This window comes from Emydura macquarii, unplaced genomic scaffold, assembly GCF_026122565.2.
Source record: "Emydura macquarii macquarii isolate MOO-44397 ecotype Brisbane River unplaced genomic scaffold, CSIRO-AGI_Emac_v2 contig_3348, whole genome shotgun sequence".
NCBI lineage: Eukaryota > Metazoa > Chordata > Testudines > Chelidae > Emydura > Emydura macquarii.
Window position 1 is genome coordinate 5,529,385 of NW_027133485.1, and position 27,909 is coordinate 5,557,293.

Consider the following 27,909-nt stretch of genomic DNA (forward strand, 5'->3'; position numbering starts at 1 on the left):
TTCCAGATTCTCCTTTTATGGAGGATGAATGTAAGAGAGAGGGGAAATGATGCACCCAGTACATTGCAAAGCAAGGAGGAAAAGCCAACTCTCTTAGCCCCCAGGCGTGTGCTCGAATCACCTTCCTTTCAGGGATGCTGTGCTTTCCAGTAGGGGATGCTGCTAACCACTCAGGGGGCGCTCTGTCCCTCTCTAGTGGTGGCAGGGCCACGCCCAGAGATTGACGAGTCTGCAACGGCCTAGCTTAAGCTAGCTAGATCATCTTGCTGAGCCTCCTCCGCTGGGATCAGACGTCTCAGATTCCCTCCGTGGCTGACAACCCATGTGTGGGTGCAGTGTTACAAGCAGTTCCACGCAGAGAGGATGGTGTTGTGTATCTATTGGCCAGCAGTGCTTTGCAGCTGAGATTGCCACCCCTATAAATAAGAGATGAATTATATATAGGAAAGAGAGAAACGGGGCGGGTGAGACAATATCTTTTCCTAGACCAACTTCTGCTGGTGGAAGCGACAAAGTTTTGAGCTTCTTCAGGGCTGCAGAAGGAAGCTAGAGAGTCCAAGCTAAACAGAAGGGAGGACAGATTGTTAAACGTAAGGCGTTCACACCTTGTCGGAGACCATATTCCCTGCCCCCGGCAAAGATTTGTTTGCAACCGAAAAAGGCTGAGCAAGACGTCAGAGAAGAGCGAGTTGGGGTTTTGAAATGGGAGCGTGAGGGACTGGCTGTGTGTGTGGGGGGGGGAAGGAGGCAGAGATTACACGGCGATTATGGGGTTGGAAGACAGGGAGGAGAGCAGAGTTGACAGTGGAAAGAGGGAAGGGTTCTTGTTCATATCTTAGGAAACCGGTAATTTAAAAGGCGAATGCAAGGGTATTATTGCAGCTTAACAAACTGGCAGACAGACGGCTGGGGGTGCACCAGGAGACCCTCACGCAATTACTGCCACTTCTAAGTCAGCGGGCAGCAACACCCCAGGAAGGGAAAGAGAACGCCACCTCCAGGCGAAACTACTGATGGGACTGAACAAGGCAAAAGGCAATTACCCAGGCTGGAATTTGACAAGGACAGTGGGCCTGCCACCACTTACTGTATGAAAAGCCCCAGGAAATCTTTAATGGCCAGGGCTGGTTATGTCCTCAGTTATATATTTAATGCAAGAAAGCGCCCCCTCCAGGCATCACATGGGGGTCAGCACCAACTCAGTGTGGAGAGAGCCCTTTACTGAGTCACCCACGCCGGTCCCCCAAGCACAGCACAGCACCCCTGAGGTCAGCACGGACTCCACTGGATCTCCGATGAGATAGGAGAATCGGGGGGGGGGGGGCACTGAAAGAATGGAGGCAGAGATGGAGTTTGACAGATCGTGCTGGAGAGATGGGGAATGTGCATCTCTTTCGAGGGGGAGGACATTGGTGAGGGCTGCGGATTATACAGAGAACCTGGTTCTGGGGCGAGGGGGTTGGAGATAAATTGGAGGAGCGGCTGAGAGGAGCAGGGAGTGGCTCGTGCACTGGCAGAGCTCCGCCACCCCGAGTACCTGACACCAGAGGGGGCTGGGAAGCAGGCAAGGGCTGGAGAGGGAAAGCTGGTAGCCTGGTGCATCGGCCTGGAATGCCTGTCCCTTCTATTGAAGTCAGCTGGGGCCCAGCCCCCTCCTCTCTTTTATTAGTTTAAACACACGGATGCATCAAAAATAAACGTTGCTGGAGAGAGACAGCGATGGAGGGCTGGGAAGCAATTAGCATCCAAAGAGGCATAATTAGTGCTCAGAATGCAAGCGGCAGAGAAGAAATAAAGTAGCATTCGGATGCAACCAGGGTCGTGCCTGAATTACAAACTGTTAGCTGAATTGCTAATTAAACGCAGTGTGTGAATCACGGCTTGTTAAGGGCCCAGTGCAGGCTGGGAGAAGATGTATAATGGCTGGGGATTGCCAGGGGGGGAATATTTACAATGATCACACTGGCCTCCGGGCCACACGATGCTTGGGCGCTTCACCGGGCCCAGCCCAATGATATATTAACTTCAGCCAGGCCGCTGCCTCTGCCTCTGCCACTGCCACAGCTCATTGGACGCAACGGGGGGCCAGCACTCTCAGGGAACGGGCAACGTGCAGGGCTGAAAAACACCTGCTGGGCTGCGTCTGTGTGCTCCCTCCCAGCTCTGCTCCAGCTGCTGTATCCAGCTGCTCGCACTATCCCCCCCTCTCTGCCTGGCTGGGCTAGACCTCAGCACCCCTATTTGGGCACGAAAAGGGAGTCCTAACCTAGCTGGGGTTTAATGCTGTGATTCAGAGCTCTCTCTGTCTCCATGCAACCCGCTCCATCTGCAACGTTCCAGGGGCCAATCCAGACCAAGGAGGGGCTGTGTCACCACCTGCCCCACAGCCTTGGGTGCTTTGCTCTTGTAGCTCCCAACCTGGGCCGCTCACAAACAGCCTGCAGGTCGCACCTGAGTGTCTGTGTACAGCCACAGCTCTGGTCCAGCAGCTCTGACCCCAGCAGCCCGTCCATGACACGCCAGCTGTACTCTGCCTTCCCCCAGCCTTGCTATCACTCGCGGGGTGACCCTAACATGCCCCCAGTCTCAAATTTTCCCAAAAATGCACGTTCTGCACTGTCCAGCCCCCTTCAGGGCAGTTCAGATATTAAATGTCCGTTGCCCCTGTAAGGGGTCAGTATTCAACAGTTTGTTACTTTAACTGGAGTCACTGAAGAGTTCAGTTTAAAAACAGCACTGGATTAGTTTTGATTAAAATAAACTAACTCGTTTTAACTCCAGAGGGAGAGATTTTAGTGAGTACAAATATAAGACATTAAAGTCAGAAATGGTTACAAGAGAAATAAAGAGAAAACCCTTCCTAGCACCTAAAACTTAACTAGCTAGACCTGGTTCAAGGTAAAACCCTTACCACATATTCCCAGCAACAGGGCTGACCAAATTCTCAGGTCAGGAACTCCCACCAGAGTCAAAGGGCTGGTTGCTTTGTCTTGTTAAGTGAGAGAGCAATAACTTGAGGTGTTTTTACCGCTCACTTTTATATCCAGTCACCCTCTGAAATGCACTTTCTTAAGAGTTACCCCTAGATACAGCTCTTTACAGCTATGGGGATAGAGACATGGAGTCTTGTGGTGAAAGAGGTTATGTTGTTTGTTAAAACGCAGATCGATCTGTTCCTGCCCCGCTTTGTTGCCAGAGAATGGCCACTTGATCGGTGATGGCCCATCAACTTGCTAACACCTGGCCAGAGGCATCAGCTGGGTCTTTTGTCTTTGAGGAACCAGTTTACCCGCTCCCCAGACTTGTCTGGTGGACATACAGAAGTCATCATTTCAGTTATGTTCCTCACTTAATACACATTTCGTACAGACATTACACAAGAATATTGGTGATCAATGTGTCATTTTTTTAAATGATGCCTCACAAGGTACATCTTGGACAGAGCTCATTACAATAATGTGTCGGGTGTGAATACAGGGGTGCTTTCGATCACACCATCCATCTGCTTATCCTGTGCTCATCACCCTGGTATCTGAGCACCGGCCTAGGTACCACCCAATTCTTTATATAGCACTTCTGCATCAAACTGGAGTCTCCTCTCATTTTCTTCTCGCTGCATCATTCACTTCACCTTCTCGACCAGCTATGGGCCCAAACTAAGTCCCTGGCTCCAAACCTGGGCCCTGGATCCAGATTTGCATCTGAGTGGTCAGCTCTAAGTTCTAAGTGAACGTACCACTTGGATCTGTCAATGGGATGAATACAAAAACTTCCCAGACATGGGGAAAGTTCCAATCATTAATGCTCGGATCGGAGGAGCATGGTGGGGAGGGTGTGATTTGGCCCTTAGGAAAGAGACAGAGCTTGGAGATGGAATTCCCTCCCCTCCTTCCACTTTTCTCCATCCATGATATTTCTTTCCCAGGCCCATCTCTCATTACACACCTCAAATCCCTTATTCTTCCTCATGCTCCAATCTCCCACCGTCTCTGTCTCTCATTACCCAGAAAAGTGAGCATTCTCCTGGGATAACAATTAGACGCGGCAGCCTGTTAAACATCCAGTTAAGCAAAGATACTTAGTAGACAGATAAGGGCAATTAACAGCAAATGTCCAGTTCCAAGTGTCTCACTGGCAGCCTTAAACATCCCCGTCATTATTAACCATCAGACATGAAGATTTAAACCCTGTGCAAAATGGGACATTTCACTGGCCATATGTCACCGGATGGAGCCAGCCGCACAGCCAGGACTAGATGCCAGCCAAAGCATGACTTGCCTTCACAACACTCCTCCCTGTTCACCATCCCTGGGCTCTCTCGTAGCTTCCGAAAACAAATCTCCTTCATTCCCGGGGTTGCCCCTTTTTCAGCCCGAGTGGCTCGTCCAAGCTCAGGACCCCATGGGCGTTCCAGCTGGGGGGGGAGGAGGGAGAATTTGGTGGTGGGCAGGTATTTCTTGGATGCAGGCTTGTTTATTTGCAAAGAACATACAAAGTCCTGGGTCTCTGAACACAAATAAAAGGAAACAGCTGCTTTTCCTCACAGCAGGCTGCACCCCGACCCAAACCCTTCTTCCCAGGTGTCTTCCAGAGTCAGCCACTGAGCGTCCAGCCGCTTTTTCAGGCTCGCTCTCTCTCAGACAAGATTTAGGAATTGTGGGAGTGTGATAAAGTCAACCCCTCGTGTCTGGAACTAGAATAAGGAACGTACTATGAGAGCTAATCAAGGGGATTTCTCTAGCGTGAAAGGCCCGTGAAGGAGCAGGGTTTTAAGTCCCTGCTGCCTGGCTAATTTCTCTACTCCCCGTGTCTGCTCTCTGCAGCTCCTGGATACTTTGCACCCGGTGCTGCAGAAGGGAGAATGAGCCCAGCCATGAGATGATGCTCCTGTAAGCAAACAAAAAAGAGAGAGTAATCCCCACCCAGCGAAGGTGCTGAACTGCCGCACACTGGGATAATTCACAGCCCGCTTGCCAAGTCACACCTCCATACGTGCCACACGGCCTTTCATCAGGCGACGGCAAACACAAGCCTCTGACAATTGATTAGCAATCATTAGCAGGATTCACCTCATTCTTTGACAAACTGGGCAAATATTTTCCCAGGGAGCTCTGCAAGACATCCCGCCTTGGCTCACACCCGGGGCCTCCCCGGCCCAGTCTCAGCGGAAGGAGAGAGAGCGAAATGCTAATAGTCGGCCCCCATTTTCCTCCCCCCAAATGCTGGCTTGGCCTCTTCGCAGCCCTGCCTCCACGCTGGGCCAGCTCTGCATCCCCCCCAGGCCTGCCCCGGCTCACAGGACAGCTGGGGAGGGCAGGAGTTTTTCCCTTGAAGAGCCTGAAGTTGGCACCAAGGGAAAGGATTCCCTAGCGAGATCTACGCTGGTGCCAAGCAGGCAGGGTCCCTGCAGCCACCGGAGACCGGCTCGGGGTGTGGCCCTTGGGAGAAGGGACATAAACAGTGGATGGCGTAAGAGACTTACTGCAGACACCGGCTTTCTTTTTATGGGGCTCGGCCAGGCGCGTGCAGGGACAAGGACGGGTGCGTTGCTCTGGGGCTGGGGCATGTATCTGGAGATGGAGGCAGGTGTGCATAAGAACGAGGGTAGGTGTATTGCTGTAGGATGGGTGGGGGCATATCTCTAGCAACAGGGCAGGCATGTGGGGCTGGCTCATGTATATGGAGGCTGGGAGCAGGTGTGTGGAGCTGACAGTGGGGCCATTTCTCCAGGGAGGGCCCTGTATAAAGGGGTTGGGACAGGTGTCCCTGGGGTGCATTATTATACAGACAGAGCAGGTGCATGCAGGGGAATTTGCTACATAATCCCCTGCATGTCCCTAGCCAGCCCCGCAGGGCCCCAGCCAACTCCCCTAGTGATTTTTCCCCCCCTCCCGCTGCTTTGAACTCCAATTTGGATTTGGAAAGTTGGGGGGGGGGAGGGGGACACCAAGAAAGGGGCTGCTTCTGTTTTGAAGGCAGCTTCTGCCACAACCTCTTTGTCTGGCTCAGCCAGCAGAGCGAGGCCCCGGGCGCAGGCCCAGGCTGCTTTCAAGGAGCACACACAAAAGTGCTCTGTGGCGCAGCTCCCTGATTAATCAGATTAGCACAGCAGGCAGGTCAGCGCCCACAGGAGTGCACTCAGCGGTTAATCCATGAACAGCAAAATCCACAGGGGGCTGGATTAATTATTCATATTTTAACAAAGTCAGACATCTTTTTAAAGGTCTAACACGACGTTTCTTTCCCAAGAGGAACATTCCCCTGCCTCTGTTCTTTCTCCGTTTTCATTCTATTCGTTTATTTTCACCATCTCACCTTTTTTCATTTTTAAACACAGGTGCGTGTATGTAAGAAGAGGGGTTTGACCCTGTCTCCCTGCCAGAGATTTCCCTGCCCACCCGTGGCCGCCCCGCTCCACCCCACAGGTAGCTGCCTTTCAGCAGCACTAGGTGACTAGTTTGTGAAGTGCTTGGGGATCCTTCCAGCTGAAAGATCCCTGCACACACAGTAACAGGACCTCGGCCCCTTCTGCCTGGGAGGCTCCTCGCCCTTTGCCAATACGCAGTAAGGGATCCTGGGATGCTCGCCCTGGGGTAGGGGAAGCAGATTTGCCTAAGGCTGCAGAAAGCCAGTGCACCGGTGGGTAATAAGATGCAGAAGCCCAGTTCCTCATTTCCCAGCTCTAACCGCTACCCCCCAGCCCCTGCCTCTCTCTCATCCAGTACCCCCCCACCCTGCAATCAACAGGGAGAAGTGACCAGCACCTCCAGCCCATCCCAGGAAGGGTGTACTGGGGGTGGAGAGAGAGAGAGAGAAGGGAGCAGTGGAGGGGGGCTGGGAGGGAAGGGCAGAGTGCACAGACAGTGGGGCTGGTGCAGGAGGGTCTGGGGCAGAGTGGGTAGCGGGGCTAGTGAGCTGCGAGGTGGGGGACGCAGGGCAGTTAAGATAGAGGCAGGAGAAGAAGGTGCTGGACAGAGCGCAGGGCCAGAGGAAGCAGGGGCAGTGCTGGTGCCAGGCAGTAAGGTGAGGGACAGAGTGTGAGGGCTGCGGGGTCAGGGAGCGTGGCCCAGCCTGCTTGGAGTGACTTCTCCCTCAGCCTCTCTCGCTTCGCCCATCTCTCAGGGCAGCACTAGGGGGACTCGCCCCTGGGATCCCTCAGCACCTCCCCAATTAAGAGTACAAATTTAACCCAGCCGCTGCCCTCCTCCAGCTTGACCCTTCAGCCCTCGTAAGTTCTCTCCGCTCTGTTCTTCAGCTGAACACCTCCCACTGCCAGCCCTGGTCCTCTGGGCCTCACCCGGGGAGCTTGTGCCCGGCTTTTCTTGCCTCAGGTCAGACCTCCCTGGGCAGGAGAGGATCCCAGAAACAACCCTCCACCAGGGCTTCCTTCTTGACCTTGCCAGCCTCTTTACTGCCGCGAGAGGAATCGCAGAATCCCTCCCTGCAGCCTCCTCTGCCCTGCACTTCCTCTCTTTATGGGAAGCACCCGGCTCCTTCCTAGCTCACCTTCTTCTTTAATCAGGCCTGGCCCACCCTCCAGAGGCAATCAAGGGGGTTAACTGGCCCACATTAGCCCTTTCCCCACTTGTGTGGTGGTAGATACCCTCATCACAGTCCTCCCATAGCACACTGCGCCTGAGATTCCCAAAGGGGGGATATGTTCTCATCCTACCTCGCTGGGTGACCTTAGACAAGTCACTTCCAAGTTCCGTGTCTCCGGTTCCCCGCCTGTACAACGGAGATAACGATACTGACCTTCCTAAAAGCACCTTGAGTTCTAGTGATGAAAAATGCCCCATAAGAGCAAGGTATTATTTTACAGATGGGGAAACTGAGGCATAGAGGGGCAATGACTTGCCCAAGGGATGCAACACCATGCTCCGGGTGTCCATAGCCTCTGTTTGCCAGAAGCTGCGCGTGGACGACAGGGGATGGATCACCCGCTGATTGCCCTGGTCTGTTCATTCCCTCTGAAGCACCTGGCATCGGCCACTGTCAGAAGACAAGTATGGGGCTAGCTGGACCATTGGTCTGACCCAGTAGGGCCGTTCTCACGTAAGGCCACCCCGAGAATCAGTAGCAGTCAGAGATGGACCATAACACTTGGAAGCCAGTCCAGTTCCTAGTGAAAAAACACCGGGATAGCCAGCACTGACTGGCGGCCACTGACAAGGACCCACCAGCACACGGGGAAGCAGCTAGCGCCCTGCCAATCCTCCCCACGCTGCACCGGGCCTGGAGCAAGACGACCACCAGCAACGTGGTTCACAACCAGAAAGTTGGGGGAGGGGAGGTGGGGAAGAGAGCGGAGGACGTGTCTCGGAGCCTCTCCCGCACGGCTGCTGCTCCTTGGAGCAACGGAGCCAGACTTTCCGGAGAGCTCAACCCCCAGTAGGCCCCCGGCCTGCTGAGAACCAACTGAAGAGCTGGAGGTTCATTTCCATGCCTCAGTGTGAGCTGAGCCCTTCTGAAAATCCAGCCCCCTAGGACTAGGGGCTGAGCACCGGGGCAGCTGGCGCTGAGCTCTCTGGAAAAAAAAAAATCTGCCTCCCCGCGCCCGGCCGTATCTCTGCCCAGCAGCGGCAAGTTCTGCAGCGAGAGGACCAGACTGGGCCCGCCTACGAAGCAGCCCCTCACCCAGGTTTTGCCTTAGTCCCAGAATTTCACGTGCACTCTCTGGAGAAGCCAACCAGGGCAACAGCAGCAGCTTCTCATCCCGTCAGAGCATCAGCATGAGCCTGAGAAAGGAAGGCAGCCTTTGCTTGAAGCCAGCAGTAGGGAGAGGCCTTCTGAGCATGGAGGAGGTTCAAAGGGAGAGATCTTCATCTATTTTAATAAGTCTCAGCCGAGAGGTCTCAGTCAATCTTCCCTGGGGAAGGGGCCTCGCAGAAGGCATCAAAGCCCCGTTTGAAGGTCACAGGAGGCGGAGGGAGGAAACAAGGCGATGGAAGAAAGCAAGAGATGAAGGAGGGATGAAGAGGCAGATGCCATGGCGAGCAACGGTATTTTGAAACTCAACTTCCACAGTTTTACAAGCACCCAGGGCCAGAGCCAACGGCCTGAGATGAAGAGGATGAGAAGCAGCTAAGTGCTGTCTGATTCTCCCTGTCTCTGGCCATCAAACGAGCCTTTCAGAATCAAACGCCGGCGCCGGACGCTCTGATCCACATTTGATCCTGTGCGCGGCGCTCTTTGGCTGCACTCTCTCCGGCGCTGGGGCGTGGAGTTCACGCCGAGAGGGACTTGAAACTCGCTCACGCAAGACGAGGGCGGCTCGGCAAGCTGTGCGCTCACAGCCTGGAGGTTTGCAAAGTTGCAGGCTCTTTCCTTGTGGCTCCCCCTGCCGGGATGCCCTCCTCTCCAGAGATCAGGGGCAGGCCAAGGACAGACCTGCAGATCCAAAGAAAGGCCAGAAATCTGCAGCAGTCGCCCTCCCACTGGCGGGCCCTTCCCCACTGCTGAGGAAGAGGCAGGGGAGAATTTACAAGGGAATCCCGTTTCTCATCACTGGGGCAGAGGATGGGGAATCAGGGTCCATTGCAGGATGGCACTAAACTCCAACATGGCATTTCTCCACAGCCAGCTGCAGGTTCAACTCATGAGGCATTACTTGTAGGGACCGGGTCTTCACTGCCCCCTGGCACCAGATCAACAGTCAGGATCGTTCCCTTGCCCAGCTTTTCATCACCATTGCCCCGCTGCAGCAAGACCCAGACAGCACCCCAATCCACCCCTCTTATTCCAGGTGCAGACTGGAGGCAGGTCAGCCGGAGGCAATTCACATGAAACGGAAGCATTTAGAGAGGTCCCGGCCTGTGTGTTTCAATTCCCAGGTTAACGGAAAAGAAAGACCAGGCACCGAGCTACCGCCTGCAGGAATGTCACTTGCCCACATGCTGCTGGAACAAACGGCCAGCAAAGAAAGCCCAGCAGCCTATTTGGGTGCCACGAAACGATGTGGACCTAATCGTTTATGCCAAGTCAGATGGGGAGGGGGCTCCCTGGGGCTGGGAAGCCTCACCAAAGGCTCTGAAGCAAACTAAACAGTCCTGGGATAAGAGGAAAGGTCCTCTCATGGATCAACGTCTCCTGGATCAGTAACTGGTTAATAGAGAAGGAACAAGGGTGGAACTAAATGGTCAGTTTTCACACCAGAGAGAGGTAAATACCAGGGACCCACACAGATCTGTACTTGGACCTGAGCTGTTCAACATATTCATTAATGATCTGGAAAAGGGGGTGAACAGTAAGGTGGCAAAATCTGCAGATGATACTAAATCACTCAAGCTAATTAAGTCCAAAGTGGACTTGGAAGGATTACAAAGTGATCTCCCTAAACTGGGTGACTGGGCCATAAAACGGCAGATGAAACGGATTGTTGGTAAGTGCAAAGTAATGCACGTCGACAAACAAATTAATCCCAGTGCAGCACGCTGCGTGGCCGGGCCCTCCTGGCCCTCAGGATTCCCCCCTTGTGCAAAGGACTCACAGCCATCTGTGTTGCAGTCACCCACACATTTATTTACAGTGCACAGAGGCAGTTCCCCAGCCCCTGCCACGGGCACTCGAGGGGCTCGGAGGCTCAGGGCTGCTCACCCCGCTTGGCCGACTGACTCGCAGTCCAGTCCAGTCCTCTCCTCCCCACGCTGCTTAGCCACACCTTCCTTTGCCTGGTTTCCTGAGCTGGTCCGTGTACCCCCGTTAGTCAGCTGTTCCCCATTTGCCGCATTAGTCAGGACTCTGGCTTAGTCTAATCAGTGCGGCCAGCTGTTGCCTTCTCCCTTTCAGTTCTTGGCCCCGCTGACCTGCACTACCCCAGCCCAGCCTGCTGGGTTAGGGGTGACAGAGGCAGCCGAGGGGTTTACCACCCTCCGCTCTGTCACACCCAACTATACATACAAAACGATGGGGTCTAAATGAGCAGCTCCCACGCAAGAAACAGATGTTGGTGGCGTCCTGGAGAGTTCTCTGAAAACAGCCGCTCAATGTGCAGCGGCAGTCAATAAAGCGAACAGAATGTTAGGAACCATCAGGAAAAGGATCGATCGTAAGACAGAAAATACCATAATACCACTATTTAAATCCATGGCACACCCACACCTTGAATAGTGTGAGCAGTTGTGGTTGCCCCATCTCCGAAAGGATCTATTGGAATGGGAAAAGGTGCAGAGAAAGTGATCAGGGGATGGAACAACTTCCATACAAGGAGATATTAATAAGACTGGGACTGTTCAGCTTAGAAAAAAAGAGATGACTAGGGGGGATATGATCAAAGTCTATAAAATCGTGAATGGGGTAGAGAAAGTGCCTAGGGAAGTGTTATTTACCCCTTCACAGAACAAGAACCTGGGGTCACCCAATGAAATTAACAGGCAGCAGGTTTAAAGCAAAAGGAAGCATTTCTTCACACAGCCCACAGTCCACCTGTGGAACTCCTTGCCAGGGGATGCTGTGAAGGCCAAAAGTGTAACTGAATTGAAAAAAAATTAGATAAGTCGATGGAGGGGAGGTCCATCAATGCTATTAGCCAAGGTGGTCAGGGACGCAACCTCATGCTTTGGGTGTCCTGAAATCTCCACCTGCCAGAAACTGGGACTGGACAACAGGGGATGGCTCTCTCAATAAAGTTGCCCTGTTCTGTTCATTCCTTCTGAAGCAGCTGGCACTGGCCACTGTCAGAAGACAGGATACTGGGCTAGATGGACCATTGGTCTGACCTGGTAGGGCTGTTCTTATGTATGTGCCAGGGTCAGATAGGGAGAGGGCTCCCTGGAGCTTGGAGGGGGGCAGGTAATAGGAGCTGTATGGGTATAGGTAGCTCTGTCCATCTGCTCTTTACCATGGAACCAGGAGAAGGGGACTGGCTTGCTATGCCTTGTCCAAGCAGATTTTCCCCTTAGCGTCCAGGGGCCCACGATGTGCCCCAGCATTTCCCAGTTCTACACTGCACCGCCCAGTCCGTCCCTGGGCTCAGTGCACCCTAGCACTTCCTTGCTCAGCGACAGCATTCTCCCAGCCCGCCCGCATCACACTGCGCCCCTTCCTTCCCATCCCTAGCTATCCCAGGCCAGAGCGAGAACGGAGCCACCAGGACGCTGACAAACACCACCACAGCATCATACACAAGCAGTCGGGGCATCCTGAGAGCTGCAGAGCCCTTCCCCACTGGTTCGGAGTGCAATCTAACAGGCACAATGGCAGATCCAGCTGTTCCAGATTTTTTTTATTTTTTTTTTTAAATGCACCCGGTGGTGAATATGTCCAGCCCAGGCTGCAGAACATGCAACAAAACCAAGATATGCAGCAAAAGAACATTTCTCACCTGTCAGCTCAGAGCTGGGCCCTTTGGAGATGAAAGCGCTTGGCCTTTTATGGGGGATTGATCTGGTTTTTTTTTTTTTTTTTTTTTTTTAAACAAAATCACCCAGGAAGATTTCGTACACGGATAAACCTCTTGCTCACACTGGATTAATTCTCCGAGCCTGGGACTCTCAATTGCCTTGGAACCAGATAATGGGAGAGAGGAAGGTCAGAGATAAAGCCCTGCATAGCCCCGGAGAAGCACTCTCCCTTGACCCAGGTGCTAATTTGAATAATACAGACTATGGTAAAGCAGGCTGGATTCAAGGGAGCAGATAAGGGTGAATTATTTGCGGGATAGAGCTTGCTTCACGTTAATCTGGCTCCAGTTTTGTAGGGAAAAGTGCTTAGCTCAAATCTCCTCTTATCTCTGAAAGGGCCTGTCACAAACAAGAAATTCATTACAATAAAACATTCCCCCCCCCCGCCCACTGCCTGCGCCCTGGTTAGTTATTGTAGGGTTGCTTAAGAGAACTGAGCTGTGCATCCCACTTTGTTATTATATCAGGAGTGCAGGGCTTTGCAAACAGGTTATTTATTGTAGGGTTAATAAATGAGTGGTGGGTTGCCTCGGCTGCAGTTTCTGGTGATCAGGGGTTGCAACACAGTTGTTTGTTATTGGAGGGTTGCTTAGAAGAGCTGAGCTGCACACATTGATTTGTTATATCAAGGTTGCTTGTGCTGGGATGCCCACACTGCCCTGCTGTTCTACAGTTCCCATGGATTGCCTGGCTGCACACTGGTTTGTTATTGTAGGGTCACTCAAGGCAGGCTAGTGACAGATTAATGTGTGTTGAGGGTTTAGTGGAGGAGGGAGGGAATAACATTTAAAAAATGTTTTGATGTTGAAATCAGAGCTAAGGAGACAGGTGGCAACATTCCATGCCTGCCCCGTCAAATGGTCTCCTTTCAACCAGGTACTGAACGTAAACTGAATTACACACAAAACCCAGGATTAAAAGAACGTTACGGGTGCCGGTTAGGAAATGCCAGAATTAAGATAGGCTGTGCCACCCTGTGCATGCATGTGACGATACCGACTTTCATTACATCCCAGTCATCTCCAACCTCTCTACCTTGCATCTTCATCTCATAGACTCGGAGGTCAGAAGGGAGCAGCATTATGATCATCTAGCCTGACCTCCTGCACAACGCAGGCCACAGAACCTCACCCACCCACTCCTGCAATAAACCTCTAACCTGTGGCTGAGTTATTGAAGTCCTCAAATCATGGTTTAGAGACTTTAAGGTACAGAGAATCCACCGGCAAGTGAGCCATGCCCCATGCTACAGAGGAAGGCGAAAACACCCCCAGAGCCTTTGCTAATCTGCCCTGGGGGAAAAATTCCTTCCCCACCCCAAATATGGCGATCAGTTAAACCCTGAGCATGTGGGCAGGACTCACCAGCCAGACACCCAGAAAGAATTCTCTGTAGTAACTCAGAACCCGCCCATCTAACGTCCCATCCCGGGCCATTGGCATCTCTAGCACCAGGAGTCACAGATCAGTCTGATCTCCTCCTTTCCCTGCCTGCATTCGCTGCCAGTGCCCTCCCCAACCCATTCCCCCAGTGGCTACCACTCCGTCTCCTGCACCCCCAGCTCCTCCGTTGATCCCAGCCTTCCTCCCCTTACCTCCAAGGTCTATTTCACCTCCCCCCATCCCAGTCTCCCCCCAGCAGCTCCTAGACTCCATTCCACCCCACAGGTGCCTTGTCACCATCTCCTCCTCCCCCCACCCTGTCCAGCTCTCGATCGGGGTGGGGAGTACACTGGGTGGTAACAGACAGCGCTTGCAGAGGAGAATCTGAATTGTATCCCTGCTGTTGCTGAACGGCTGCAGCCCAGAGACAGCCGAGAAGGCCTGGGCGGCAGCGAGGTGCAGAAAGATACGCCTGCATTGTAATCCGCGGTCAGTGCGCCATCAGGGAGCAAAGCCTGCAGGATCCAAGCAGCCGCCTGCCATCTAGCAGGCTCCATCCACTTCCTTTTCTGTTCCTCTTTCCAGTGCAGGGGGGACGCAGGGACTTCCCATCACCGGGAGTGCTTTCAGTGGCTCGGGGCCCGCTGGTTCTGACTCAGGCAGAGGGCCTGGCTCGCTGCTGGCCACGTGGTTCACTCAGTGCAGGGGACCAGGAGGTGATATTCCCTGCCAGGTGCAGCCAGGCCGGGGCTAATTAGCCAGTGAGAGCGAAAGGTCGAACTCAGAGGCAGAATCTCCCTTATTTGGGGGACGTTATTAGTGCACGGGAGGCTGTCGGATCGAAGAACACAGTCTCTTTCCATGCCGGCCTCTGCTTTCTCTCTCCTCACCCACCGTCTTCCGCGTTCTCTTGCTCTAATCCACCTCACCCGCTAGCTCTGGGAAGAGGGGCTGAGCCAATTAGAAAAGACCACATTAAAAATAAATAAATTGCATGAGGCTTGTGGGGAAGGAAAATAAAATACAAAAACCACAACCCCACACAATTCTCCACTTAATGGCCAAGGAGCCGAGTCTCCATCAACTGCAAACCTGCCTTTGAAAACTCCAGTTCTCACTCTTCTTCAGACAGTTCGATCTGGGCCACAGCACGAAACCCAAAGCTGCATTTTTAACCCTCTCTTGCCTCCCTTTTCCACCGCAGTTGAGGATCTTCAGATCTGGCCAGTTACAGAGGGGAAAAAAGGCGCCTCGGAAATTCAGTTGTGAATCACAAGCCACCCTCCTTCGCAGTGCTGGAGTCTGTTTCTGGGGCAGGCCTGTCGCAGGGAGACGCTGTACTTCGCGCTTCCCGTCCCTTTTCCACAGGTCCCAAAGCTGGGAGTCAGTGGAATTATCCCTTCTTGTGCTGCTGCTGTGTCCTTGGTCACCTTCCCCAGCTGAGCGGGCTTCCTGCTTGGATGATTACTGGAACAGCATCAGCCCACTCACGCTGCATCCCGCTCCTGGATTTTGCTCCCGCTGTCACCCAAACCCAGTTCTAATCACTTGGTTCTGCCAGCGGCTGCCCTCGGAGGAGGGTGTGTTGTTCCCAGGAGCTGGTCACCAGACGCTGAGACGCCTGCCCCCAGGCACCGCACAGAGCCGGAGGAAAGCCCAAAGGGAAGATGTGCTTAACCGGCAGCCGCAGGCCTTGCCCGGCGCTCCCAGAGGGAGGCAGAGCTGCTACCACAGGACAGCGGGACGTCTGTGCCACCGACACAACGCGCCTCCCCGGGCTGCCCAGCCACTGCTGTGCTTGTGTGACACTGGCAAGGCTGTTGGCAGTGGGGGACCAGGCTGCAAACACGGTCTCACCTATCCCCACAGCCCCTCGCCCTCTCCACTCTGCCCAGCTCACTCTACAGCCCCTCTGCACAGCCCGCCAACTCCTGCCTGCCACGCTGCTGAATCAGCCACCGGACCCTGCTCCCCACCCCGTGGCCTCCTTTCTCCCTCCGAACCCCCTCACTTGCTTTCTCAGCTCTGCCATTTCAGGCCACCTACCTGCATGCTCTCCTTTCAGCCTGGGCCCCACCCTCGGCCCATTCTGGCCTCCTCTCAGCCCCCTGCCATCCCCCAGTCCCTCTGTCTTCTCGCTCGGGAGATCAGTCCTTTGGCAACCGCTCTCGAGAGCAGCTTCCTCCCCGCGCCACTCAAAACTCACCGCCGGGAGAGCGCCGGAGCCGTCAGCCAGGTCCCACCCACCTCCAGCATCCCTCCCCGCCATGGCGTGTCTCCTGCCCTAGAGAGAGCCCCTGCCTTGCACAAGACTCCCAGAGCAGACTTTGACGGCTGACACGCCTCTAGGGTGAGCAGATAGCAAGTGTGGAAAAAAAATCAGGATGGGCAAGGGCAAGTAATAAAAAAAGTCCCGAATATAAAACTGGGACATCTGGTCACCCTACCATGCCTCCCCCAGGAGAGGCAGGGCACTGTGGAATCCCACAGCTCTGGACTCTCTTGGTGTGAATTCTAGGTCTGGCCACACCCGGCTGTTCAGTCAAAGCACTGTAGTTGTATCGCAAGATCCGCTCGGTGAGGCCAGCCAGGGACAGTCTGGTACCGTGCTGACGTCACAAACACTACCAGTGCCTCATCTTCAGGTAGGGTTTTCCCTTGTCCAAACTATCACGGGCCAGCTATCCTGCTGGACAAAGCCTCCTGTGGGTGAGTGAAGAAGAAGCCAGGGTCTATCCCGGAGAGATGCCGGGGCCAGATCCTCTGTTGGTGTAAATAGATGTCGTGCCATTGACTGCCACAGCACTCTGCTGATTTACACCAGCTGGCCCCAGATTGGGAAACAGCGACATGCCTTTTGGCACCCCTCAGTTCTGAGCACAGAGCAAAATTTGCAACCCTGATGAACAGCATTGGGACGCTCCACGCCTGACAGGTGGAGGCCCTGAAGATGTCCAAGCAACCTACCCTGCCCCCACCAAACTGCAGATGCAAGCAGGGACACTTGGCTGAGGCCAGGCTGAAAAAAAAAACGAACAATCAGGCACTAAGGTTTCATCCACACTGCAGCTGTGACTAGGTAAGCAACAGATTTAGCCAGGATGGGCAATAGCACTTCCTGCTGTAACTTGATTACAGCCGAGGGAGACACAGCGGGTGCATGTGGCCCTGTGGGGATTCTCTGCCTGATGTGGACAGGCCTCTAGGAGCCATGGTCTAAACCTGTGCTACAGACAGGTAAAGGGGCGGAGGCACTAGGCTGAATTCAGCTGGGCTGGGAGCAGGTTTCAGGCAGATAACGGAGAGCCTGGGTCTGGGAGGTCCTGGTGGGAGATGTGGGCGTGTGGTGCTCAACACATGTCTCGATCGGGCCCAGAATTCACAAAGCATTGTGGGGTGTCTTGGTTGCGAGGGAAGAATTGGGAAGCAGCTGGTTAACTCCAAGCTCGGCTGGCAAATGGTTCATCTGTTTAAAACACCGGCCGCTCATTAGCGCATCACACAAAAACCCCAGAGAGAGACCGAGACCCAGCTGGGGCACAGGAGAGAAGTCTGCTACAGCTGTGCACAAGGGCAAAGGAGGCAGCTTCAAGGCCAGGGCTGAAGTCAGCTCTTTTCACAACACCTGTTCTAAGGAGAAAGGCTAATGATCTCCTGGGTCAGGTGCCAGGCTGGGGCTCAGCTGAGCTGGGCTCAGTTCTGCCATAGATTCCTTGGGCAACTCAGTTTCCAGCCCCGGGAGATACTTTGAACCCTGTTTTACAGGCAGTGCAACTAAGTGACTTGGCCAAGGTCACACAAGGAATCTGGGGCAGAGGAGGGAACTGAACATAGGTCTACCACAGCCCAGGCTAGCTCGCTAACCACTAGCCCACACTTCCTGTGCCTAACTCTGATCTCACTTTCATTGGTGTAAGCCAGAAGCAATGCCTATGGCACAGAACAGATAGAGAGGAGCCGCCTTCTCTCTCACTATGTCGAGCTATCAGCTTCCAGACCCAAGAACACCTCTGTGGGGTTTGAAAGCGTGTCTCTCTCGCCAACAGAAGATGGTCCAATAAAAGATATTGCCTCACCCACCTTGTCTCTAATATCCGGGAACCAACAGGGCTACAACACTGCACGCAGTTTCCTCTTAGGTTGTTAATTACTCATTTGGTGTAGACCGTGTTTGTAAGGCAACGTAGCCATCAGCATCTCTTTCATACCACACCACGATTCCCCCTTAAAGAGCTCTCCCGTTGCCTTGTTTTCCTTCCCAAGGCAGTTGGACTGCTTAGTTATGCGCTCCCTCATTTCCAGCCAGAGCTGTCACAGCTCTCCAGCTCCTCACAAGCGGATCTGTGTTGGGTTGGCTTTCCCTTCACCTTGTTTGATGCCCAGGTCTGATTTTTGGTGTGTGTGAGATTTGGCACGGTTGAGAGATTGGTTTGTTTTCTGTTCTGTTTTTTTTCCCTTTGCTCCCCACGGCACTTCATGCTGGACCATGACGTGCTGAGAGAACAAAAGACACTTTTCTAGTGCTTTCCTGCTTTGATATAGCCCCATTTTACAAAAAAATCAGTCCAGGCAATGGCTGTAATTATCTGCCTGCCTCCGAGAGCTCCCTTTGCTGCTTTCAAAACTCAGACTCCTGCTTTGTTTCCATCAACTTGTCACTTTGAAAAGCAAAAAAAAAAAAAAAAATTCTTCCCCCCTCTTTCCCCCCCCAAATCCATTATTGAGAAGCTGGAGAACAATCTACAATATTCCTTCCACCCCTCTAAACAAATTCATCAAGGCAGGCTCCATTCACCCTTTCTTCCTCACGCACCACATTGCTACAGAATCCCTGGCTAACACACTTCCTTTGTAATTCTTCTGCCGGGATCACGCAGTACCCCAGTCCGCTTCTTAAAGGAGGATGCTTGAAATCTCATTATTTATAAGCACTGGAAGCTTCCAAGCAGCCGAGGTGTGGGTTTTCCCCTAATTCCACCCAGGCTCCAGTTAAGACTTCATAGATGTAAAGGCCACAAGGGCCCAATGAACATCTCGTCTGAGTTCTAGCCTAACCCAGGCAAAAACGTCTCCATTATCCCATAACGTCTGTCTGAGCGACGGCACATCTTTAAAAAAAGACTTTAGTAGCAGGCCCCATTTGTGCTGGGCCCGTGGGGAGAAGAGGGAGGAAAATGAACATAAATTATTTAATAGGTCTTTTCCATCTCTCTTTAAGAGGCAGGATGGCTTGGCAGGTCAGGCACTGAACTAGGATGCAGAGAGCTGGCTTAGCTCCAGGATCTACCACTGACTCCATGCATGATCAGGGCCAAGTCACTTAATTTCTCCAGGCTTCACCTCCTCATCTCTAAAATGGGGATAATAATCCTTCCTGTATCTGTCTGCTCTACTTATATTGCAAGCTCTCTGGGGTCCAGCGACTTACTTACTATACATTTGTGCAGGGCCTGGCACCAGGGGCGTATAATACAATACAATTGGACCAGCACTTTGCTCCTCCATTGATGTTTCTATTGTGCCTTTCATCCAGAAGGATGCCACTGATAGACCCTGGAATCACTTTATAGGTCACCAAAAGGCAGCTGCCTCCTGGGTGGAGCAGAGCAGCTGTTTATAAAACTCAGCGCTAAGGCGGGGGACGGCCGGCGTGCAGCTGAAACTACAAGGCAGGTCCCAGCGTCTGTGAGGATTTGTGCATGCTCGACTCCCATGAACATCAGTGGGAATGGAGGGCATTCGGCCGCTCATGTGATCACATCCCTGGGACGTTGGGGCTCATGGGAGGCTGGAGAGCTCAGATAGTGGGAAAGGGAGGAAGCAGGATAGTCGAAAGATCAGGTGCGCTCACCCCCCTACTCTTCCGTCCCAGACACCCTGCTACAGGGCCACCTCCAGGCCAGTGCAAACACGGAAAATCCCCTTAAGCCTGGAGAGAGATCACACAGCCTACCACCACCACCCCCCCCCCCCACGAGGATCTCTGAAGTTTCTTCTCACTGATGGCTCAATTATCAGCATTCAATTCCTGTTTGCCCGCACATCCTGTAATCAACGTCTGCCTGTTTATTCTGGCAAAATTAATCATAATTGCGGAAAGCAAGACACATCGCACTTGTAACTTTGGTCCTTTAATTAGGAGTCTGTAATTGGATACAGAACTCCCTGTAAATCCAATTATTCAGCAGCTGTCTGGGGACAGGAAGGGGGAGCTGGGCATGATGCGTGCGGGAGCGTCTGCAGGCCAGCAGACAAGTTTGGGTGGCAAGTTTTGGGATGCAGGTGGGAAATGCAGGGTCCATCCCACCATACACAGGCCTGCATCCCCCCCTTTCCTCTCCTGGGTGAGGCCCCATTGCCTCCATGCTGGGACAACCCTCCTCGGAACGTGGAGAGTTTTGCTGCGATTGATGGGGTCATGGGGGGCCTGGGTTGGAGTCCCACTGGGGGGCTGTGGAGGAATAAGCACCCCTCAAATAGGAAAAAACTCAGGTTGGAACATCCTCTGAGCTCCTCCTTACCAGCCAGGCTCTGGCTCCTCCTGGGCAGGACACGATTCCCTGCAGTGGAGTTACACCAGGGGCTGAACTCTGCTCTGCAGCCAGAAGCGACTTGGGGGGTGGGCCTGCAGAGATGAGGGCCTCAGCAAGTGGGTATCCCTGTGCACCATCTCTAGAGGCATTGGGAAGGGGCTAAGGAGGGACCAGTTGGAATCCAGCCCACCTCCACCGTCACTAGAGGTTGTGATTGTTCAGTGGCACCACGTACAGTGAGCTGGGGGGCAGACCCCAGGGCATCCTACACCAGCTTCAGCAGAGAGGCTAAAGCCTTCCTGAACGTGGACTCCTCCCCCATCGCTCCCAGAGGACAGCTGGTGCCTCTGCATCTCAGACCCAGCCTGGAAAGTGGGGGAGGATTAGGATCCCCTAGGAACCAGGGATAAACTGAGGCACGCAGAGCTGAAGTAACTTGTCCAAGGCCACAGCCCATGTCACTGGCAGAGCTAAGGATTGAACCCCACAAATCCTGTGGTCTCCCCTTTGGCGATCTTACCCATGGTCTTAGAAGTGGTTTTTCAAAAGCATCCGAGGCCTGGTCTAGAGACAGCTTTTGTACGGCTGTATCGTGACGTCAGGTAGGAGTGGGATTTGTTACCAATCTAGCTAGACCAGCACAACCCTAGCATGGGCAGAGTTTAAACCAGCATAAAAAGGTGCCTTACACTAGTACAGCTTTTTGTCCATCCCCAGCTGGACTAGCCAGCCCAGCCCAGGCACCTTTGTATGGCTATAACTGGAATAACACTCCCGGTTGTACTGCTTTACTTCCCCACTGTAGTTACAGTTGCACAACTTGTGTGTGTTTAGACAAGGTCTTGACTAAGTGCTTCTCCACATGGGGCGTTATTCCTGATTAACTTCCTGTTTGATGGGCTTATCCAGCGCCCGCGTGCCTTGTTCCAAATTAGCTTAATCCACGGTGGAAATGGATTAAGAGCATCCACACAGGGAGTTAATCAGGTATCGCTATTCCACTTTAAAGTCACTTCCTCCTTTAATCTGAATTAGATTCCCTCGGTGGATGAGTCCACACCAAATCAATAGGATTTGTGCTGCTAATCCCAACCCCACTCTGAGCTGTGCATGCTAGGTTTGCCAGTTGCCTTTCGTTTGATATAGCAAATGCTCCTGCAGGCTCAAAATCCCCTCCCCGCAGCACCATGCAACCCAGGCTCCCAGAGATTTCCCCAAAGCCGTCTCCACTCTTTGCCCACCTCAGTCTGCGTACAGAGCACAGCACCAAGGCTCCCTTAGGTCTATAAAAATGGAATTAAAAAAAGCAAACCAAACGCTTCTTTTTTTTTTTTTTTAAAGCCACAATGAATTTTTTTTTTTTTTTTTTTTTTTTTTTTTTTAAATAACTGAAGATAAAAAGCGTAATTGTTTTAAATGAGCGTGCAGTAATTTGGACTCTGCTTTATGGTGTGGGGGACGATAAACTCCTCCTGCTGAAAGCTCTCAGCAGCCTCATGCAAAAACTGGTGCGTTGTTGGGTGTTTTTTTTTATTATTATTATTTAAAGTTACGCCGGGAAATATGGACCAATTCCAGCCGTAACTGACAGGATCCCGAGGGTTCCTTTTTCTCTCTCTAAATAATGTCAGGCTAATATGCTAACGCCACCTGACGTTAAACTCAGCCTCTGTTCCTCGGGGATTTGAAGCTGGGGAACAGGGGTCCAATCCTCGGTCCAATGCCTGGGGCAGAGACGGGGTGAGGGGGCACAAATGGGAGCTTTACAAGCATTTTGTCCTCCCTGGCTGAATTTCTCTGGCACTAGATCTTGTGGGAGGGCAGCCGACAGGCACTCATGGGGGCTTTGCACTGTGGCTATATTGGAGGGAGGGGGGAGGGAGGGAGAACATCCCCAACTCCCTTGTAGGCTGTGGACAGCTCCCAGAGGATGAAGCAGACCTTCACCTTCTTCTGTGCCGGTGCACTGCATGGTCTAGCCACCGAGTAGCCCAGAAACTGCTCCAATCTAGACTCTGCTCCTCCACCCCCCTCCCCGCGCCAAAGCCTAGGAACAGGGCTGGCATAGGGCACTTTGCCGGCGAAGGAGGCCCTCTGTGCAGGGCGGATTGGAAGGAGATTCTTCACATCCACTTTAATGCCCCTTGACATTGCCAGAGGAGCGTAAAAGGGCCTAAATGTAAACGAGAATCAATCCATGCAAGTTCAGTGCAGGCCTCCTTTGCAAATCAGGAGCCTGAGTCAAAGCCCTCTGAAGTCAGCGAGGCTTACAATGGGCTTTGTGGATCCATCTCAGTCACTGGAACCCAAACCGAGTACATCTTCTGCAGATGATGATTTTGGGTGTGAAGAAGCTCCAGCCCCCAACCTCCCCCTCATACTCATAAAAGCTATTTATGCTAGTGGGAAAGATCTCCTCTCATCCCGAAGTCAGAGAAGAATCTACTCTACCTGCCTCTGATATGCAGCCACCTCTGGAGTGGAACACTGCTGCTGTTTAACAGCACACAGCAATACCATGTGATGATTCAGGACAAGAGGAGAAAGAGAAACCCAGCTTCCACAGAAAAAGCAGGAGGAATTTAACTCAGCAGAATGTAATCACGCCCATGGAAATTTGGCCAGGACAGCCCCATCTTTTGAGAAGCAACAAGGGATCTTGAACAGGCACGAGGGCGCAGAAGCTGAAAGGAAGCACCTCCAGCAAGCAGCATGGTAAAATACTGACCGACTCACAAGGCAGAGCACCACGTTTTGGATCCCTGGCACTGCTTCCCAGCGTCCTTCCTCAGGGGCGGGAGGGTGTCTCCCATCCAAGCACTGACCAGACCTGAGCTTGTCTAGACAGGAGATCTGATGAGGTCAGAGCCCTGGTGCGATGAGGCTGGGGGCCAGGAAGTGGAGGACAGGTAACAAATTGAGCAACTGTCTCCAGTTGCAGTGGGGAAGGTCTAGGTTGGATTTTATGAAAACGTTTTTCCTAGGAGGGGGGTGAAGCACTGGAATGGGTTACCTAGGGAGGTGGTGGAATCTCCATCCTTAGAGGTTTTTAAGCTGCAGCCTGACAAAGCCCTGGCTGGGATGATTTAGCTGAGGTTAGTCCTGCTTTGAGCAGGGGGTTGGGCTAGGAGACCTCCCGAGCTCCCTTCCAACTCTAACCTTCTACGATTCCAACAAAGAGGCCACTGGGCGATGGTGAGGCACGTGGGAGGGGATGGATCTGCCACGTGGAAGGTGAGCAGCGGGCGCTGCAGTTCTGTGGTTGGACCGTTGGAGAGTCAGCGCCGACACCGAAACGTAAGTGAAATCGGCACCGTGTCACTGCCGCATTCGGTCCATTCATCGCACAGCAGGTCTAAACAAGGTTCCAGGTCCTCACCAACCTTTAACTGACAGTTTGTAATTATGACCTATTCCTCCCACCCCCACTAAACACCCCCACGCCCAGCTCCCTGGCTCCTTCTTGGCGGTGCTCCACTGCCAATAATGACTCTGACATTTACATTTGAGAGAGAGAGAAAAAGAACCTTCTGCTCATTCGAGATTCCTTTTGCATTTTCATGCGACTGCTGTTTTAGAGCCGCCTGCCTGGTGTTTATGCCCCAGAGGGGGCACATGATTTGCCCCAGGTCGCGGAATGAGCCAGTGACGGAGATAGGAATGGAGCGAGGTCCCCTGACGCCCAGTTCAGACCCCTGGGCTGGGAAAACATACACAGCGCTAAAAAATAATTGACCGGAGACACTCCTGAACTGGGCAAGGGGTGAGTTAGATAGGACCCAATGGGCCACATCCCCGGCTGGTGGAAAGCAGTGTTGCTTCATTAAAGCCAGTGGAGCCAGGCCAATTTACACCTCTCCTTTTCCGCACGATGCCGTGACTCCGAGTAGATGATCCCCATGGCCCCATTGGCCTTGGAATGCATGACCCAAAGTGCAAAACAGTTAACCCTTCGCCTTCCTGCCATGATGTTTCCAAGCCAGCCTGTGCCGTGTACCTCCATGCCCCCCACCCCAGCACCAAAGAAATATTGGTGGATCCCGGGCACCATGGGCCCATGTAACTCAACCCCACCAAGCCGACTCCATGCTCCAGTGCCTCCACAGGGGAGTTTTCAAAGGGGGCATTTTCTTTCGGGAAAGACACAGGCCTCCCCTCCAATAAAAAGAGAGCGCAGGCTTTCCCCTCGCCATCCCGAGCGGCACGACGGCTCACAGATCGGCGCCCCGGCACCGCAGCCGCAATGCTCAGAGCGATGGCAGCTGGGTTCCGGCCGACCCGCTGGGAGGCAGCCACAATGAGAGGAGGGAAAGGTCCGGTTCCCATCTGGATCAAGAACCTACTAGAGGAACTACCCGCCTCAGGATGGGGGAATCCTCACAGACACACCACGCCACATACAGCATAGAGGGAGAGGCAGGAAAGACCCCGGTTGGAAGTCCTATCAGCTAGGGGGCTACTCTTGATGCACCCGGATTCCAGTAATCTGCTTATGGAGCACAGAGGGGCGAGCCCAGGCCATTGCCCCCTCTCTGTAAGGCCTCAAACCAGGGCTTATTAACTAGGTGTGTTACGGAAACACGCAGAGGCCTCAGCGGAGCTCAGGCCCCATTGCACCAGGCGCTGTACAGACACCTAGCAGGAGGTCATGAAGCTCTGATATGTCAATTGATCAGGCAGACAGAGAGTGGGATGGGAAGCAGAGAGCCAGGGAGGAGAAGTGATTTGCCCAAGGTCACAGCAGCTCAGTGGCAGAGCCAGGCATGGAAGCTAATCCAGTGCAGTGGAAGCCAGTCCCTGGACCATGCCGCTTGTCTGGCTGGTGCTGACCCCTCACACACAGCCCCTACCCTCATTAGCCCTGCTTTGCTTTCCACTAGCCATGGGCACGACCCAAAATAGAACCAAATTCAGGGGCATTCAAAACCTGGCTAGGAACTGGTGGCTTGAAACCACCTCCATTTCCTGCACCACAACCTGGCAGAATAAAAGCAAAGCGGAGCCCATTCCCAGGGCGTCCCTCCAATTCCCCCCAAACCCCAGGAAACATCAGGGTCGCAGCAGGACAGCAGCCTAGTGCTGGGCTGGCAGGGCTCATCTCGGGGGCATCCCAGCCAGCTGGCCCAGCGGACGTACCCCAGGACGATGCTTTCCAAATTCAGTTGTTCGCCCACCTCCACATAACCCACTTGCACGCAGATCTCCTGCCCCTTCCTCCACCCCCGCCCGGCTCCGCTCTCATCAGATGGGGAGAAAAAAAGGTCCTTTACATCCCAGTCCTGCATTATGAGGGACAGGCCCTGTTCAAGGATCCAGAGAAAGCAAAACTCACAAGACACCTGCCGAGGTACCCCAGGGAGACAATTCCTTCCCCACCAGAAATTCACACATGGATCACCACGGCTGGAGCATCTTCTCCCATCCCGGCTGCCAGCTGACCGGCCGTGGGGCCGGCTTGCACTCCACGAGCATCCCAGAGAGCAGGACTGAGAGGGGACCCGTGGGCTAAGCCAAGGCCTGGGCAGGTTAATAGGAGCTCTCAGCAGCCTGGATGGGGAGAGTCAGGCCCCGGCAGGATGATTTAATGCCTGTTCACACATCTCCCCAGCACGCCTGTCAAATGCTACACTAATAGGCTGCATGTGCTATTGATTTAATGGCAGCTATTAGCTCCAGAAATTGATCTGATGTTTCCATTAAGCTAAACAAATTTTTAACGTGCGGGTTCATCCCAGATTAGCTCACGGGAGACACGGGCAGCTCACGCCCCTTCACAGAGGGTGATTTATCGGAACCTGCCCAAGGGTCCCACTGCCAGCAAGGGAAGCGCCACCTAGACAGAAGAGTCTGGCCGCACACCCAGCAGAAGTTCTGCAGCTGGCTGGCACGCATCCTTGGGGCAAGACACGGCTGCTCAGCATCTGCTCCTCCTTGGGACACAGCCCTCCAGCCAGGATGCTATAGCCTGCCGCCTCCTGGGGTGGCGGAAAATCCACACGAAAACCTGGAGTCTTAGTAACCCCATACCAGGCCATCAGCCTCAATCAGGACTCAGCCCTCACCCATTCATACCCAAGGCAGATGCCAGCACTTCTGGGGGAGGTGGAAGGGGGACCCAGACCTGCCTTCCCCTCTGGGCTCCAGCCCAAGTCCTCTTGATACATTGCTAGGGCAGGGGTTCTCAAACTGGGGGTCAGGACCCCTCAAGCAATCCTGAGGTTATTATGGGGGAGTGAGCTGAGAGCCCCCACACATGCCATGCACAGCTGGCAGCTAGAACCCAGCAGAGCTGTGTAGCCAGACACACTGACCAGGTGCTCTGAAGGCAGCCCAGCCCCCAGCAGCAGCACAGAAGTAAGGGCAGCCTGGCATGGGGGTGGGGGGGGGTGGGGGGGTCATCACAGCCTCAAATATTTTCAAAGGAGGTCCCAGGAAAAAAAAGTTTGAGATCCCTGTGCTAGGCTCTGCTTCTTACAATCCTTCTTGATTCCCCGAGCTGATTCCTACCTTTGCCTGCATACAGGTGTCTGTCACAGCACCACACTCATCCAGCTTCTCTCCCTGCAGCTTCAGCTTTTCTCTGCCCTTTCCCCCCCCTTATGGGACCCGCCCAGCCCAATTCCCCCAGCTGGGTCTAATCCTCAATCACTCACCTCCCTTCCAGGTGCCACAGATTGGGCTCGCTGGCTCCTCTTAACCCCATCACTGCCGGTGTGGTTTATACACTCCACCCGCCTGCCAGCATCAAGGGAGGGACTCTCACGTGTGGGTGGGGAAGGAAGTTGCCCCCCTATGGGAGCCCGGCGTTTCAGTCAGGACCCGGCATTTCTTTCTCCCCAACTAAAATCAGGGAGGGAGAGTTGATGGGCTCGGAGTCGGCAGTGAAGCCGGCAACACGTCCAGCCTCGCTCTGCCCACGGCGTGGAACCAGGCCCGCGAGCCCTGTACAAAATGCCTGCCTGCACCTGACTCTGTACGCCCAGCATCCACCAGACCCCAGTGCAGGCTGTGTTACTCCCCCCTCCTCCTGCAGCACCCCGCTCCTGATCCTGACGCAGTGGGGTCTGCTGCATAGCACATCGCTCCCCCGGCCTGCAGGGTGGAACTTCCCCTGCGCGCCACGCACGCCCTCCTTTGGAGGATTGAAGTGGGGCACAACCCTTGAGCTGGCCCGGGACTTGGGGCTTTTTCCCCCATAGGGTAGGACCATAAAGAGCATCCCTAACACTTTTTTCTGAGTACTGCCTCCAGCCCAGCTCCTCTGTTTCTTTAGGGCAATTTAAGTGGATCCAGAGCCGCTTCTTCTTTTATTTATAACAGAGACTAAGCGGATGATGCTGTAGGCGAACGCATAACCTGGAGATTTCCAGCTGGGTTTCCTCAGCCCAGAAACTCAGCCCACCCTCCCGATGCTGCCTCCTGTCTGTCTGCTGTGCTGAGAAAGGAGCCTGGATGGCCGGCGGTTTCCAAAGTGTTCGCGATTGCTGGCCGTCTCTTGGGAAGACCTAGGAATCCAGGAGATTCTGGTGAAGAAGAAACAGGTTGTGGTGGGAAATGCAACCTGGGATGAAAGAGAATTTATGCATTAAAAAA

The 27,909-nt window shown here is 53.5% G+C and overlaps 1 long non-coding RNA gene across 1 annotated transcript; it reads right to left on the reverse strand.

Moving 5' to 3' along the window:
* Positions 1–26,894, reverse strand: LOC137143860 (uncharacterized). The gene is made up of 3 exons (XR_010917285.1): positions 26,824–26,894; positions 4,279–4,414; positions 1–416 (listed from the first exon to the last, which is right to left on the reverse strand). It is a non-coding gene; the product is annotated as an uncharacterized lncRNA (long non-coding RNA).
* Positions 26,895–27,909: the final 1,015 nt, after the last annotated feature.